Raw genomic sequence first — 15,804 nt, 5'->3', positions numbered from 1 at the left:
CAACCTAGATGGACCTAGAGGGTATTAAACTAAGGGAAATAAGTCAAACTAAGAAAAACAAATGCCATATGATCTCATTGATACACATAATCTAAAGAACAGAATAAACAAACAAATAAAACAAAAATAGACTCATAGATAGAGAACAAACTGATGGTTGCTAGATGGGAGGGGGTTAACGGGATGGGTGAGAAAGGTGAAGGGATTAGGAAGTACAAATTGGTAGTTAAAAAATAGTCACGGGGATATAATGTACAGAAAAGGGAATATAGTCAATAATATTATAAAAACTATGTATAGTGTCAGGTGGGTACTAGACTTATCAAGGGAATTGCTTCATAAATTGTATAAATGCCTAACCATTAAGTTCTACACCTGAAACTAATATAAAATAATATTGAATGTCAACTATAATTTAAAAATACATATAGCCATGGAGCATAAAGTACAGCATAGGAAATATAGTCATTGGTATTGTAATAGCTATGTTCGGTGTCAGATGGGTAACAGACTTGTGGGGTTATCACTTTGTGAGGTGTGTAAATGTCCAATCACTATGTTGCTTTGTACACCTGAAACTAATAATAAAAAAATATATATGCTGCTCTGGCATATTGACTATTTTGAGGTAAAGGCACTTGTAAAATAGCAAATACAAGAAAAACACTGTGACTATTCTTTTTCTTAAAAGCAGAAGATGAAATTCCCAGGTGAAAGATATGCTCTCCATACCAGAAGAAAAGTAGCATTCTTATCAAGGATGAGCAGTTGAGATGGGGAGAATTCTATAGAAACAGATTTTATTAAAATCTTTCTTATCTTCCTTTAGCCTCCCCACATAGTTTTTGTTACTTGTCCACAATTACCTCTTTGTTCAACCTAATTAAAGGAACGTAGGTTCCACAATTTTTTGTGTCTTCATTCCTTGTAAAAGCTCCAGTGTTCCGTAAAACTTGTGTTAAAAAAATGTGGATACTTTTTACCTGTTGATCTGTCTTATGTCAACATATTTCTTAGGCCCAGCTGGAATAAAAACAAAGAGAGTAAAGGTAAAATTTTGCATCCCCTAGAGTTTCCTACATGTTCACCTGGTTTACCCTTTGCACACTCTAAAGTTTCTAGAAATCCTGGAGAATGAAGGTCCACACATTTGTGGATTCCAGTCCCAGAGAAGGCCATTCCTATAAGATGTGAGTCATGAACTGAAATTCAAATACACACTCCCACTTAATCCCAGTGTGTCATCTCTGGAGGATCTCTACATTACAGTCATTAACGAGTTAGACAAACGGGTATCTGGGAACCCTCAATGTAGGAGGCACATCTGGCTGAAAGTGGTCCCCAGCGGTGGTCGATGCCTTGACTGTGGACAGTAGCCTCAGAACTTCTGAGGTTATTACACTCAGCAGGCACTGGGGACTTTACATAACAGACAGTGTAAAAGCTGACAACAGCGATATTTTCCTTCATGATTTCAGTGAAGATCAATGCCTTCTAACTACATGAATGATCCTTTACCAGGAAAGAAGTGGTGAGTTATACAGCAAAGGGCACAGCACCTTTCAGTGATATTGAAAAATTATCCTTTCTCTGCTCCCACAACCTGACCCGCAACTCTAGAAAACCATTTGTGTAAGGGATCTCTATTTCAGCCCACTAATTTGTGGTGAATATATTAGTTATTAATGCTGAGTAACAAATTTCCTCAAAACCTAGTACCTTAAAACAATAAATGTTATCGCACAGTTTCTGTGGGTCAGCAATCTGGATGCAACTGGCTTAAAGTCTCTCAGGAGGTTGCATTCAAGCTGTCAAGTGGGGCTACCATCTCATCTGAAGCCAACTTCTTCACTACATGTGCCTCTCCATGGGGCTGCCTCATCACACGGCACCTGGCAGCCATGTCAGATTGTTATGAAGGCTCCCACATGTTGCATTTGTGCTCTGCATTTACTCTGTGGATAGGTAACCAGCCATTCATGGGTCAGCACTTCAAGAAAGCTTGATCAATTATCTGCCTCCTTCCATGTGTCTCTGTCCCCCAATCCTCTCTCCCATCCCCTCAAAGGGGATGTTCTTTCAGGAACATCAACTCAAGCAAAAAAGAGTCATTCAATTATTTGGCTCTCCAAATCATTTTTTAAATTTTTCAAATTTTTTTGTGCTCATGGACATATAAATCCACCCTGGATCTCTGTCTGCCACACATGCTCAAATCCAAATCTCCTCACCAAGTTTGCTCTTTCTCTGAAGCTATCAACTTTGTAAACAGAATTGTTATCATCTCAGTCATCGATGGGAAAACACAGCCTCATCTACATATCTTCCCTCCTTTTTTCCTAATACATCCATTTGTTGCTCAAGACCCAGTAATTCAAGTTCTGCTATATTTTCTTGCCTCTTCTCTTTTCTTTTTAGCCCAATTGACACACATCTACCTAGCTCAATCCCACATTATCTCCCAACCAAATTATTGCAGTTGCCTCTAAATTGCCTCCTTGCTTCCTGCTTTCCTCATTCCCCAACCCACTATACATAGTGAGTCCAGAAAAATATTTCTAAACCACAGCTCTGATGAGTGTCCCACATTTTCTCAAAAGTCTTTTCAGAGCCTTCATAGGGCCCACAATATAAAAGCCTGTGTTCCTTGGATGCACATCAAAGCCCTCCAGGTGACCATAATAATGCCTTTCTTTATAGGTCTTGGCCTACCCCAGGAGCATGCTGGGAGTGCCAGGGAGTTAACAGCCTCAGGAAGCGCCCACACCCAATGAGAGGCAGGAGTTGATAGATAAGTGCCTCAGCCTCCCAACTTCTCAGTAGAACAATTCTCAGAGGAACCCCATTGGGAAGAAGCCCACAGGGGTAACCAGTGCTGTGCCAAGCCACACTGGAGACTTAGCAAAAGAAATACATATGCTCCTATGTACAATTTTTGTGTGTTTTTTGAATGATTAATTATTTTAATGAAACATTATTGGTGAGTTTGTTTTCCTTAAAACCAGTAAAGTAAAAGTATAATGAAATTTGTATTTTATTTAAGTAAAGTATTTATATTTAAAATAATGGTTTGAGTTTTAATATGATTAAAACTATTTTTTGACTTTTCAACGTTTTGTAACTTTAATGTTCTAAAGAAATTTTACCATTTTAAGAATACATAAAAATTTTATTTTTACATAGTTTTCCATTTGCCTCAGGATCCTATATGGCTCAACACAGCAGTCAGATCCTGTCTTTATTTAAATTTTTGATAATATTTTATCATGGATTTTATTGTGTTAATTTTGATACTTAAAAAATGTTTCATTATAACGTGTTTATCTTGATTACTGAGTGTTTGGCACACCCTAAACCCTGCATTCTAGGTGAGGGCTCCACTCACTTCACCCTAGTCCTGGCCCTGATGATAATGTGTTTATTCATTCACTCATACGTTCTTTAGTGGCTTCCCTCCCTTTCCTGCCTTACTCTCCACTCCCCCTTATCCTACTTTCTGGGGTTCCTTCCTTAATAGACTACCTAAAGTCTTTATTTGAGATCTGCTTTTGGAGGAATACAAACTAAGATATACTCTGTGGTCTAGCAACAATTGACTGTCACAGAAACACTTCTACCTCTGTCCTTCAAACCTATGCTTAGCCAATTCAAAGTGCTTTCTACTCCTGCCTTGATTAATTGTAATAAGATATGTGAAAGCCCTTTATTAAAAAGTACTATATAATCATGAGCTTCTTATTTGTTTATGAAACTCTCTCTCCCTCGATTTCCTTTATTCTATGTTCACAAGCTGAAAAATGAGTCATGCCACTCCTCCTGTACAGGCATTGTTCTCACATCTCCTCACGCAGATTTATCCCTTTTCTTTCTATCTCCATATTTTAGTGTTAACCCATATGATAGTCTCTATCCCTTATATCGTATATTTTGGGCATTTTAATATTCTTATCGCTTCTATTAGACAATCCATCTGAAAAATAAAATGGGGATATGACAACTGCATCCTGCCTTGCAGTGGACAATTGCACATAAAATGTCTGGTGAATTAAATTAAATGAAAAACTGAATAAATTTAAAACCAAATGCATTCAACAACAGAACCTTCACTTGGATGAACAGAGCAGGTGGAGATATACACAAATGTATTCAAAGCAAAGCTATCAGGGAACACAATGTACCAGATCAGTTAGCTTGATTTGCTGCCTGGGTAGGTTTAGGAACATGCCCGCCCAACAAGCTGGAGGTAGATTTGGCAATCCAAAGTACAAAGAAACTCGTGGCCTCCCCCAACAATTAAAAGTTCTGTTTTTGCTGTTACCAACCTCTCCTGACGGTGTTACTTGCCTCAATATGCATCAGGTGACAAATATTCCTAACAGGTGTCTTCAATCAAGTCCAGGAATGGGGCATGAGAAAAAATAGCTGGCATCCACTCTGATCCTGATGATAGGATTGATTTAAACCTTGGCAAGCTCTTTTCAAAACCACCTGGCAGCAGATCTCAACACACCCACATATGCCCTTCAGTTAGCATTTTATAGGACTTCCATAAATCTCCAGGTTCTCCAAACTGTTCTATGGGCAGCTGCCTTTTCCTTGGCTGTGATTAAACTGTTCATGTCATCATCTCCCCCACCTTGCCAACAATTTAGAGGGTGCAGGATCCAAAAAAAGAACCCACTATATTTCAACCTCATAGCCTTTTCTACCATCTAAGCCATATCAAGTTGTTAATCAAAGTATTATTTATCATAGTGGAACATTGAGAGAAAACCTAAATCACAGAGTAATGATTAAGCAAATTATTCCATGTTCACAGGATTATATATAGAAAATTACATATCGTTTATACATAGAAAAAAATTAAACCAGAATATTACTAATTGTAATAATTTGCATTATGTAAACATGAATGATTTTCTCCCTTATATTCATAATCCATTTTAGTGCATTATGAACATGTGTTCCTTTAATAACTGTATGCAATAATTGTACATAGTACAGATTTTTTAAAGTACATATTTTTAACAACATGGATATCCTAAATTAAGGAAAAGTTATAAAAATAGGGCATTTGGGAGTGGGAAGCTCTATTCCCATTCTTTTCCTTGACAAAGATATTTGCAAATTCTGAATGTGGATGGTATTGGTACGTGTGTTTTTGTGTGTATATGTATATGTGTAACATCCAGTTGTAAAGTTCACAAATATTTAACAACTGGCTCCAATAAATAGCTCAATTTGTAGCATTTGCTGATTTCCATGATGCAAATTATCTCATTATAGCCAAGGGTTGGGCAGAGACACCCATGATTTATCTCACAAGGAGCAAGCCAGTCCCAGCTCCCCACTGGACTTCATCTTTCCATTGTGTGTCTCCTTGAGACAATGGCTCACCACCTAAAAGTGGCTTCTAGGAAACAATTATTTGTGGTCAATTTGAAACTCCTCTCCCAAGATCACAGCTCCTTGACAAGAAAACTCACCAACATACAAGATAGAAGGAGCAGCTGAACTTTATCTTAGCCCATCTGTCATCTCTCAAGTTCCTCTTCTCAAGTTCACCTGAACCACAGGATCCTTATTAGTCTCTAAAGTCCAAACATCAGATAGGAAGCTGTGTGGACTTTTTAAAGGGAAATGAACAAGTTATGAAAATATTAAATGTAGAAAACATGTGTGAAGAAGAGTAAGCAGTGATCATAGTTTGGGATCAGTAAGTAAACATAAAATATATATATATATATGATTGGGAATTAATCAAGGAATTTGTGGGGACAGAGTCCCAAAGAGCAGTTTCCAGGCTCTCGGCCTCACGTGGAAAGGTGATGGCTTAGTAGATGGTAGTAGATGGCCATCAGCTGTAACCAGTTAGCCAATTAGGCACTGATATAACTGCTGTGGCTGCACTGGTTAGTTAGTTGGGTGGGTTGGCAGGCAGAGAAGCAGACAGCAGGTTGCAGGTTGTGTGACTCCAGCCTCCAGTGAGACTATAATGGTATGACTCCCCTATCTATCGCTCCGTGGGTGTTCCTTTTTGGCCTAGCCATATCCTGCATTCTTATGTGGGGAGCGGGATCAGAGACCCTGCAGACCACCCCACATGACAGAATTGCAGGACTGGTAGGGACCTTCGTAAATAGCTAAACTAACCATTTAGATACAATATAAGATTGCATACATAGGAAAACTGAAACCCAGAGCTTTTGAGTGACTGATTCAAAGTCAGATTTCAAATCAGTGTATACTGATTCAATAAACTGTTTTCACCATTAATTTGGCATTATTTAAAAATTCATGTGAGCTCAAATTTTAGAGCATTATTATGATATGCTATTTCAAAACAACAAGGACTCCAAAATTTTAAATATTTTTCCCAGTGAGTTTAGATAAGAAGTTCTTTTCAAAAACTATATCTTCAATAAGTTTACATTCTAAGCAGAAATTTTTTAACTAAGAGGAAGGCATCGCTGTCTATTATCAATGAAACTCTCTCATACTTTTCTGTTCCCCGATACAAAATAGAAGCTAGGCTGCCCCCCACTCACCTCTTTCCATTTCATCAGAGTGAGTGTGTCCTATGCACACACTGCAAGAAGTTGCATCTTTGACTTTGCTGCTGATGTCTCTGGGGAATGAGAACTGGAAATGACTTCCTCAGGAGAGCTGGCAGCTTGTTTTTGCTGTGACTGCCAGTGGGCTGCATCTTGTCACAAGTGACTATATTTCTGAGGGAAAACTTGAACACTCTGAAACCTCTTAAAACTACCTAGTTAAAAATATAACAGTGGAAAGCCAAATTTATATCCATACTTATATTCTCACCATCGTATTTGTTAATTTTATGAGCACGACTTGGGGTGTGCAAACCAACCCACACACACCAGACACACTACACAGCATTCTTGATTTGTCCACATAACTTAGGTTAGAGCTTCACTGAGCATTCCTCACGAGTAGCATGCAATTATCTGTTAATATTCTGTGTCACTCACTGAAATAAAGATTCAGTCTGAGGATGAAAATTAGTAACTCATACTATAATACAAAAAATTTAAAATAACTGGTTTAACAATTAAAACTGACATAACCGTTCATTGTTTATATACCATAAATTTTGCAAAAACTTAAGAAGCATAATTATCTGGCTGCCATACAAATCAGTAAGCTTCTAATACTCACTTTAGTGTCTTCAGGGTTATTTTGAAGGGGTGATAGAAAGTATCCGATAGGCAGAGAATACTATTTTGGGGAAAACAGTAGAAATGCAGGATCCTAGACCTACTGAATCAGAGTCTGCATTTTACCACCATCACAAGGGATTCAAAAGCACACTGAAGAGTTCAAGAAGTACTGGTCGAGGCTCATTTCATACCTGGACCAAATGAGGAATTGTTCCAAGTTCTCATAGGTATTTAACTGATCATTAAAACTCAAGCCCAGGGTTCTTGAATTCCAGAACTGTATCTTTCTCTGGCCTTCTGTGGGTACAGAGCCCCAGAGGGTAGTTTACAGGCTCTCGGCCTCACGTGGAGGGGTGCTGGTTCGGGTGGTGGATGGCCGTAGGCTGTGGCAGCCATTGGCTGTGGCCGGTTAGCTGATTGGCCACTGGTATAACTACTGCGGCTACCGAGGATTGCCGAGGAGAGCTGAGGATTGCCGAGGGGAGCCGAGGAGAGCGGAAGAGAGCAGAGGAACAGAGTCAAGGACAGTGGAGGAGAGTCGTAGGTCAGTTGGCGGAAAGGCTAATGGCAGGTCGCGTGTCCAGTGGGCCCAGCCTCCAGTGACACCATAGTGGTATGACTCCCCTACCTATGGCTCCGTGGGTGTTCCTTTTTGGCCTCATCATATCCTGCGTTCTTATGTGGGGAGCGGGATCAGAGACCCCGCAGGCCGCCCCACACGACAAATGGCGCAGTGAGCAGGGTCTCCCACACGACACCTTCCTTTCTTCTTTTTTGACACAATTTTAGGCAAAATGGCAACTCTTTCCATATAATCCCTTAATACTAATCCAAAAGCTACCAATGCCTATCATTGCCAAAGCCAGGTTTAGCTGGATCTATTCTTCACAATGATTAAGGTTTGATATCCTTTTATATTAATAGAGTCCCAACTTTGACACGGGTAAAATGGCAAAGTCAAGAAAAGTGTTATTTGTATCTGTTGGTGTCATGCAGGGTCTCAGCTCCTGCTCCTTGCACAAGAACTCAGGATATGGTGAGGCCAAAAGAAACACCAAATGGAGCCATGGGTAGGGGGTTCATACCACTGTAGTCTCATTGGTGGCTGGGTTGGAGACACAGGAAGCAGGCTCCACATGATTCACAATCCGCTGTCCACTTCTCTGCCAACCAACCAACCCCATAGCGTAGCCACAGCAGTTATATTAGTGGCTAATGTCTAACTGGTAACAGCTGATGGCCAACCAGCCACAGTAGATGGCCAAGTGATTACAGCTGATGGCCATCTAATAACCGAGCCAGCACCTTTCCACGTGAGGCCGAGAGCCTGGAAACTGCTCTCTGGGACTCTGTCCCCGCAGTTGGTAAATATCAATCTACTCAGGAGGACTGAACAAGGGTCTTTGGTGTATTTGTCAGTTTACCACCAAATTAGAGATGTTAATTACCCCCTCCCATCCCCATTCTAATCAGAAAGAAGCAGAAATGGGCCTTGAAATAGCTTATATTTTCCTGGAACCAATAATGCAAATGGAACCTCATTACAAAAATATTGCTAAGTACAAACCAACAGGGAGAAAAAGCTTCAACTGTTAACTTTCTGAGAATGGGAGATTCACAGCTGGTGAGAATGATTTGGAAGCAGATCATAGGGAAAATAGTTTATTTTTCTATCATCCTAAGAGGAATGAATTGGAGAATATTGCTTGCCTTTTCCAGTCTTTTATACCAATGAAAAACAACAGCCATTACACAGCAGGAAAGGGGGGACAGAGGAGCCAGCACTGAAGCTGTGTCATTGCAAAGGGGCAACGATCCACATAATGTATCAGTTGAAAGTTTGGAAACTAATGCAAGTGTGGAAAGGTGCTGGCTAGGTTATTAGATGACCATCAGCTGTAATCAGATAGCCATCTGCTGTGGCTGGGTGGCCATCAGCTGTTATCAGTTAGCCATTAGCCACTAATATAACTGCAGTGGCTATGTTGAGGGGTTGGTTAGTTGGCAGAGAAGTGGACTAAGGATTGTGGATCATGTGGCTCTTGCTTCCTGTGTCTCCAACACAGCTGCCATCGAGAATATAGTGGTATGAACCCCCTATCCATGGCTCCGTTGGTGTTGCTTTTTGGCCTCACCATGTCCTGCGTTCTTGTGCAGGGAGCACAGCGAGCAGGGTATGGTGCTGGACAAAGCTCTCCGAAGTGTGTATGAACACTTGGTTTTGGGAGGCCCATGAGGTGCAGTGCCGGGAGCAGGAGGCACAGTCTGCCTGGGGGACTCGAGCCTCTGGATGGCATGCCACCCTGTTGGCCATGGCAGGCGTCACCTGTTTTCTGGTGGGCCGCTGTTGCCATAAGCTCCTATTGTTGTGGATATCTTACACCGATGCCACCACCCACTCAGATACCTGGTGCGGTAAGCAAGATTCTGGCCAGGTAAGAATGATGTCTGATTCTGGGCAGGAGGACAAGTGGCACCCATAAAGTGTGTGGTGCCTGGTGGCCACTGTTCTCAGGAGTTGGACCCCCATGGAAAGGTGGGAAGACATGGATGGTTCTCCAATCAGCATAGAAAAAGCCATGTAGCTGCCAGAGAGCTGGACCCCTGTGGAGGGGTGGGAAGACGTGGATTGTTCTCCAACCAGTATAGGCAAGAGAAAACGAAGATCATTGCGGCTGTGTGGGCTGGGAAGTGCTTGCTAGGGTGGCCCAGATGCGGGACTTGTAATCCCAGGAGGAAACGCTTTCTGAGTCCTCGGTGGATGATGCAGCTGAGGTCAAGGTTGTCCCTCACCCCCAGGTTGGAGCCCTCTCCCTACAGAGAAGGACAGCTCCCAGTACCTGAGGATGCTTGGTATGCTGATGGCTCTAGCCAGGGAGCTGCAGCCGTTTGGACGGCTATTGGTGTGCAGCCCAAAACAAACACCATTTGGTTTGATACTGGGATGGGCCAGAGTAGCCAGTGGGCTGAGCTACGAGCTGTGTGGATGATAATCAGCCATGAGCCCAGACCCCTAGTTATTTGTGCTGACAGCTGGGCAGTGTTCCAGGGCCTAATGTTGTGGCTACCTATATGGAAACACCAAAACTGGTTGGTAGGAAACCATCCACTGTGGGGTCAACCCATGTGGCAGGACGTCCAGGGCCTAGGACAGAGAAAGGAGGTGACCCTAATGCATGTCACAGGTCACTCTCCTTTAGTGTCCCCAGGTAATGATGGAGCAGATGCCCTAGCATGGGTCTGATGGTTAGAAAGGGCCCCTGCCACTGATGTGGTCCATTGGCTGCACAGAAAATTGCAGTACGCTGGAAGCTGAAACATGTGGCAGGTGAGCAGACACTGGGGTCTCCCTTTGAAATGGCAGGAAATAGCAGGTGCCTGCTATGACTGTGCCGTCTGTGCCCAGGACAGCCCCCAAAGGCGGAAGCACCCCTGGGAGACACAGCAGATTATGTGAGGGAGGGCGCCCCTCACTCGCTGGCAAGTAGATTACATTGGACCCCTGCCTAAGGCCCGCAATGCTATGTATGTATTCACAGCAGTGGACACTGCTACGGGGTTGATGTTTGCTTGGCCGTGTCCCCCTGCGGATCAGCAGCATACAGTGGTCGCTCTTACACGGCTGTGCGCCCTCTATGGGCGCCCCCAAGCCATTGAAAGTGACAGGGGTACCCATTTTATGGGGCAAGAAGTGCAGCGCTGGGCTGCCAGGATGGACGTGCGATGGTTGTTTCATACCCCGTATAACCCACAAGCAGCTGGCATGATTGAACGCTATAATGGCCTTTTGAAACAAGGCCTCTGGGTGTCAAAACACCCTCCCACTATGCATGACTGGGCCTCGTGTCTATGGGACATCCTGAGAATCCTGAACGAGAGACCACGGAAGGGAGGGCCCGCACCAGTAGAAGCTCTGCTACATTGAACGGCCGCTCCCATTCAGTTACAAGTTACCACCAGTGAGACTCTGTTAAAGCCAGGCTATGGCAGAAATGGAACATTTTGCTGCCAGCACCCACATGCTTGAAAGCAGGGGAACGGCAGCAATGGACTTGGCCCTGGGAGGTCAAAAGCCCCCACTGTCGGTGGTTGGGCCTGATAGCCCCTTGGGGCAGGGGGGTTGACCCATGATTTACAAGTGATGCCAGGGGTGGTGGCTGAGTGGTCACCGCAAATGACTGTATACAGCGGTCCCGATAGCGGGACGATTTTGCGGGGAACCTATGTGCTCTTACTATGGCCTATTATGGGGTCCCCTGTTCTGTTACATGTTGAAACTATGCAAGGGACCCCAAGCACTGCCATAAAGGTGTGGTACCACAAACCAGGAAAGGTGCCAGTGGCAGCGACCCTCCTTTCCCAGGACAAAAAGCTAGCGTGTATCCTCCCAGATGGAAGGGATTTGCCATTGTTGGCCCCTATGACTACTATTTCTTTCCGCCCATAAGTGTCTCTAGGCTAATATGATTCAGGGCCCTGCACAGAAGACACTTGTCACATAGATTGTGAGGCAAGACTCTGGAGGGGTGGAGTGTAGGGACAGAGCCAGGAGAGCAGTTTCCAGGCTCTCAACCTCACGTGGAAAGGTGCTGGCTTGGGTAGTAAATGGCCGTCAGCTGTGACTAATTGGCCATCAGCTGTAATCAGTTAGCCATTAGCCACTAATATAACTGCTGTGGCTAAACTACAGGGTTGATTGGTTGGCAGAGAAGCACAGTGGATTGTGCATCGTGTGGATGGAGCCGGCTGCCTGTATCTCCAACCCAGCTGCCAGCGAGAATATCGTAGTATGAACCCCCTATCCATGGTCCATTGGTGTTCCTTTTTGGCCTCACCATATCTTGCATTCTCATGTGGGGAGCGGGAGCGGGAGCTGAAACGGTGAATTACACAATAGACTTGCAGTTGGCTGTGATCCCATAGAATTCTCCAGATTCCTATTTTCTACTAAGACCCTTTTATATTATTAAAATCAAAAGGGAACATGAGAAGTCAATGTCATTTGACAGTTAAGGAAACTGAGGTTTAGAATACTTAAACAACTTTTTCAATGTCAAAAGATGACATGCGAAACCAGGAAGAGGATCCTGTGTTTCCAATTCTCCATTCAGTGCTCTGATTTGCCTTTACACCCACATTTTCTGCCCAAATTTCAAGCTGTATATCCCAAATGGAAGGAATCTTATCTTTTGTTTAACACATTCTTGTAAGAGACTGTGTGTAATAAAAATGGGGAAAAAAATTCAAGATCTTTGAGAAATAACGAAAGAATGTGGTTTAGCTTTGGAGGAATCTATTATCTGGAATTTAAAATGTTGACATAAATTCTTTTATGTTAAAATTATTCAGACTTAGAGATCTGGATGAAGTGTGAGGAAGGTCAAGAGAAATTTGTATCAGTTGGCAAAGAATAATGCATTTAGGAGTACTGGACAGGGGTCCTTGAAGTGTTTGGGGCTTAATTAATATCTTAGTAGTACACGTCATTTTTGGTAGTGCTCCTACTTCTGTTTCCTAACTTTAGGGAATAAGAATCTGTCCTCAAAGCTACAGACAGCTGTGAAATTGAATGCTCTATTGGAGCATTTTAAATAGCACACTTGTCCCTTTGGAAGTAACTAAGTGAGTTTCACTTCTGCAGATTTATAGAACTTAACTCGTTTGCCCAAATTTATACCTCTTCCGGCTGACTCACTCCCAGTACTTCTGAAATAAGCCCTTCGCTATGCACACTCCCTACAGTATGTAAGGTAAGCTGGGATTGACTTCATATAGGGCTAGCAAAGCTTATTTCCTTTCAAATGCTAGAATTTGTATCCATCTTTTTCCCTTTCATAGCAACACACTAAAAAGTGCAAATTGCAGATAGTCTAGCCTTGCAACCCAGACATGAAAGTATGGTCTAAGAAATGGTTTTCAACCTTGGCTGCACATTAGAATCACCTGGGAAACTTCAACTAATCCCCATGTCAGGATGTTTCCTGGTCCAATTTCAACAGAACTGGCTGGGTGAGACCCAGGCATTGACATTCTTTAAGCGACTCATCAGGTGGGTCCAATGTTTAGCTATGACTGAGAACAAGTGGTTTAAAACAGCTCTTCTCAGACTTAGGTGAGCCTCAGTATCATCTGGACACGTGTTAAAACAGACTTCTGGGCCCAACCACTCATTAGCGCACAACTGCCTCAGTGTTTTTCAAACTGTGGCCCTGAGCCAGAACAAAGGCATCATTGGAGAACTTCTTAGAAATGCAGAATCTCAGGTCCCACTCAAGACAGAGTCACTATGAGTGGAGCTCCTGAATCTTCAGGATTACTAGCTCTCCAAGTGCTATCGATGCTCACTAAAGTTGAGCACCACTGGTTCAAAGAAGCTGATAAGTAAGAACTCTATAACAATGATAACAGTGGAAAATAATATTTCAAAAAATGCTAATATTTCCATCACCCATTAACTGCCTGATTTTTCATTTGTGCCACAAAACCCTGATAACTGTAGAAGGCCTGGTTCAATCCATTTGTGAACTGATTCTCATTCCACCTTGTCCATCTGGGTGAACCTTCCTGATTGTCTCGCAGACAGTGCCCATCAAAGCTGAGGTCACCTTGGAAGGAGAGAACCCTGTATTGCTAAGTCAAGTCTCCATGAAAATAAATGCATTTTCATCAAGGCTGGAAGAAACAAAGCCCATGTCATCACTGGAAAAAGTATCAGGATAAAAATATATGTAGGAAGCCTTGCCTATTTGTTCCTGCTTTAATCAGGAATAATGTTCTCATTCAAGTCTCTACCCCGTCTCATAAGGCCCAGGCTGAGCTCCTGATGCAAAGCATACAGAAGAAAGAGCACCTACCTGGACCTCAAGTTTAATCCCAACTCCAGCTCTTCTTCCTCAAACACATTTCCTTGGATATAACATCTGTTCACTTCTCTTGACCCCTATTATTTGCCAGGTCCTCTGAGGTTCCCTGAACCCCAGCATTTTTTTCTGTTCAGTCATTGTCTTCCAATGACTGAAGTAAATATTGTCCTAGAGCTGAAACAGAACATCAAAGTCACTAACAATTCCAAGGTTATCTTTCAGTATTGCCTTGGGTCATGAAAAGTATTACAACGCTCTTCTGAACTAACTGGCCCCTTTTAACCAGTGAATCTCTCGAAAAAAGGCTTGGATGCCCTGATCATTGATACACAAATCATGACTTCCTGGCCTCTATAAATTTTAAACTCAAGAGTCAAATGCTGTGACTATCACTTATGAGCACAAGTTAGTTTTTCCCTCTAATTAAAATGCTACCTCACTCACAGTACGAGGTAAAAACAATCACGAGTGTTTTAGACACTTGATTGACATCAGGGAAATACACTTAGAAATTAGACTAAATATTTTCACTCTGAGATTTTGAGTGGCAGGACCAGGAATTTGCCTTTTTCTAACAAAAGGAAAGAAGATAAATCTAAGAACAGTGGGGTGAAGCTGTCCTAAATCAAAACTCCCAATAGAGAACGGTAAGCTTCTTATGCTGAGTGTGGGTTGTGCATATTTTATTATTTCCCACCCATTTGGGCTTATAGAAGTGCAAGAAGAACAGGATGCCTGCGATAGGAGAGAAATATGCAGGTTAAATAATTGCAAAAAAAAGGTTTAGACAATTGCAATCTCTAGCTGGGGTTGTCCTCTTTGTTATGAGTTTTTATATAACAGCCTCCCCCCTTTAAATAATATTTTAAAAATTGGGCTCACTTTGCACAGTAATGTAAGTCCTTCTTTGGACTTCCTGTAACCAGGAAGCTGAATGCTAATGCAGGGGTTGCTATGGTAAGCAATCTTTTCTATTGAGCAAGAGAATAAATAGTTCTATGAATTCCTAAAGCAATAGACGGGACTGAACAGAATACAACCAGGTATTTTATCCTCTAAATATAGGTTTGGAGCTAGAAGATAGTGTCTTGTCTGTAAAATCCTAATATAATTATAGATGTTTCAGGAAATTTTGTGTTCACCTTTTGAAGATGATCGTTGATATTTTTTCCAAAGTTTTTACATAACCCTCTAACATTTGTTTAATTTTTTTTTTTTTCTTTCAACCAGATAAATGCAGCTCAGGAGGAAAAAAAAAAAAAAAAAAAAAAAAACCTGCTGATTTTCAAAGCTAGGAAAAGGAGTTTGCAGAATTAAACCCTAATTAATGAATGCATAATGTACTAGAAGTGTTTAATGAACATTAAATAATAACAGCAAAATAGGTATGCATTTTTAAAAATAGAACATGACTTAAACAAAGAGCTTTGTTTCATTTTTTGAGAAACTAATTATCCACTTGATAGATATTATTCTCCCCTTGGCCCTCTGGCCCTTTTCCACGTGGGGGCAAATGAAACTTATCCTCAAGGACCAGTCAACAACTCCTTGCCTGTAAACTTCCAGTTCTATTCATCTAATGGGAGATACCAGCAGGAGATAAAGGGAGGTGGGAAAGTAGGGTTTGGCTCTCTCCTGCCAGTCTGCTGCAAGTTGGCTGAGATTCTCCATGTACAGCCACGGCTGTGCTGCTTGCTGTTCCGCCAATCACGCCATTCCACCCTAGGTGTGATAAGGGGCCGCCACTATTGCTCGCC

At 42.2% G+C, this 15,804-nt stretch overlaps 1 long non-coding RNA gene across 1 annotated transcript in view; it reads right to left on the bottom strand.

Annotated features, from left to right (window-relative positions):
* The window catches only part of LOC141568114 (uncharacterized), a 35,613-nt gene extending 28,923 nt beyond the window's left edge, over positions 1-6,690 (bottom strand). Inside the window, exon 1 of the long non-coding RNA XR_012491131.1 lies at positions 6,549-6,690. This is a non-coding gene — a long non-coding RNA (uncharacterized LOC141568114). The remainder of the gene's footprint in view (positions 1-6,548) is intronic.
* Between the last annotated feature and the right edge of the window lie 9,114 nt (positions 6,691-15,804).

The sequence above is a fragment of the Rhinolophus sinicus genome, linkage group LG13 (genome assembly GCF_036562045.2).
Source record: "Rhinolophus sinicus isolate RSC01 linkage group LG13, ASM3656204v1, whole genome shotgun sequence".
Classification (NCBI taxonomy): Eukaryota; Metazoa; Chordata; class Mammalia; order Chiroptera; family Rhinolophidae; genus Rhinolophus; species Rhinolophus sinicus.
Note: the sequence above shows the minus strand (reverse complement) of the source record. Positions and strands in the feature narration are given on the sequence as shown.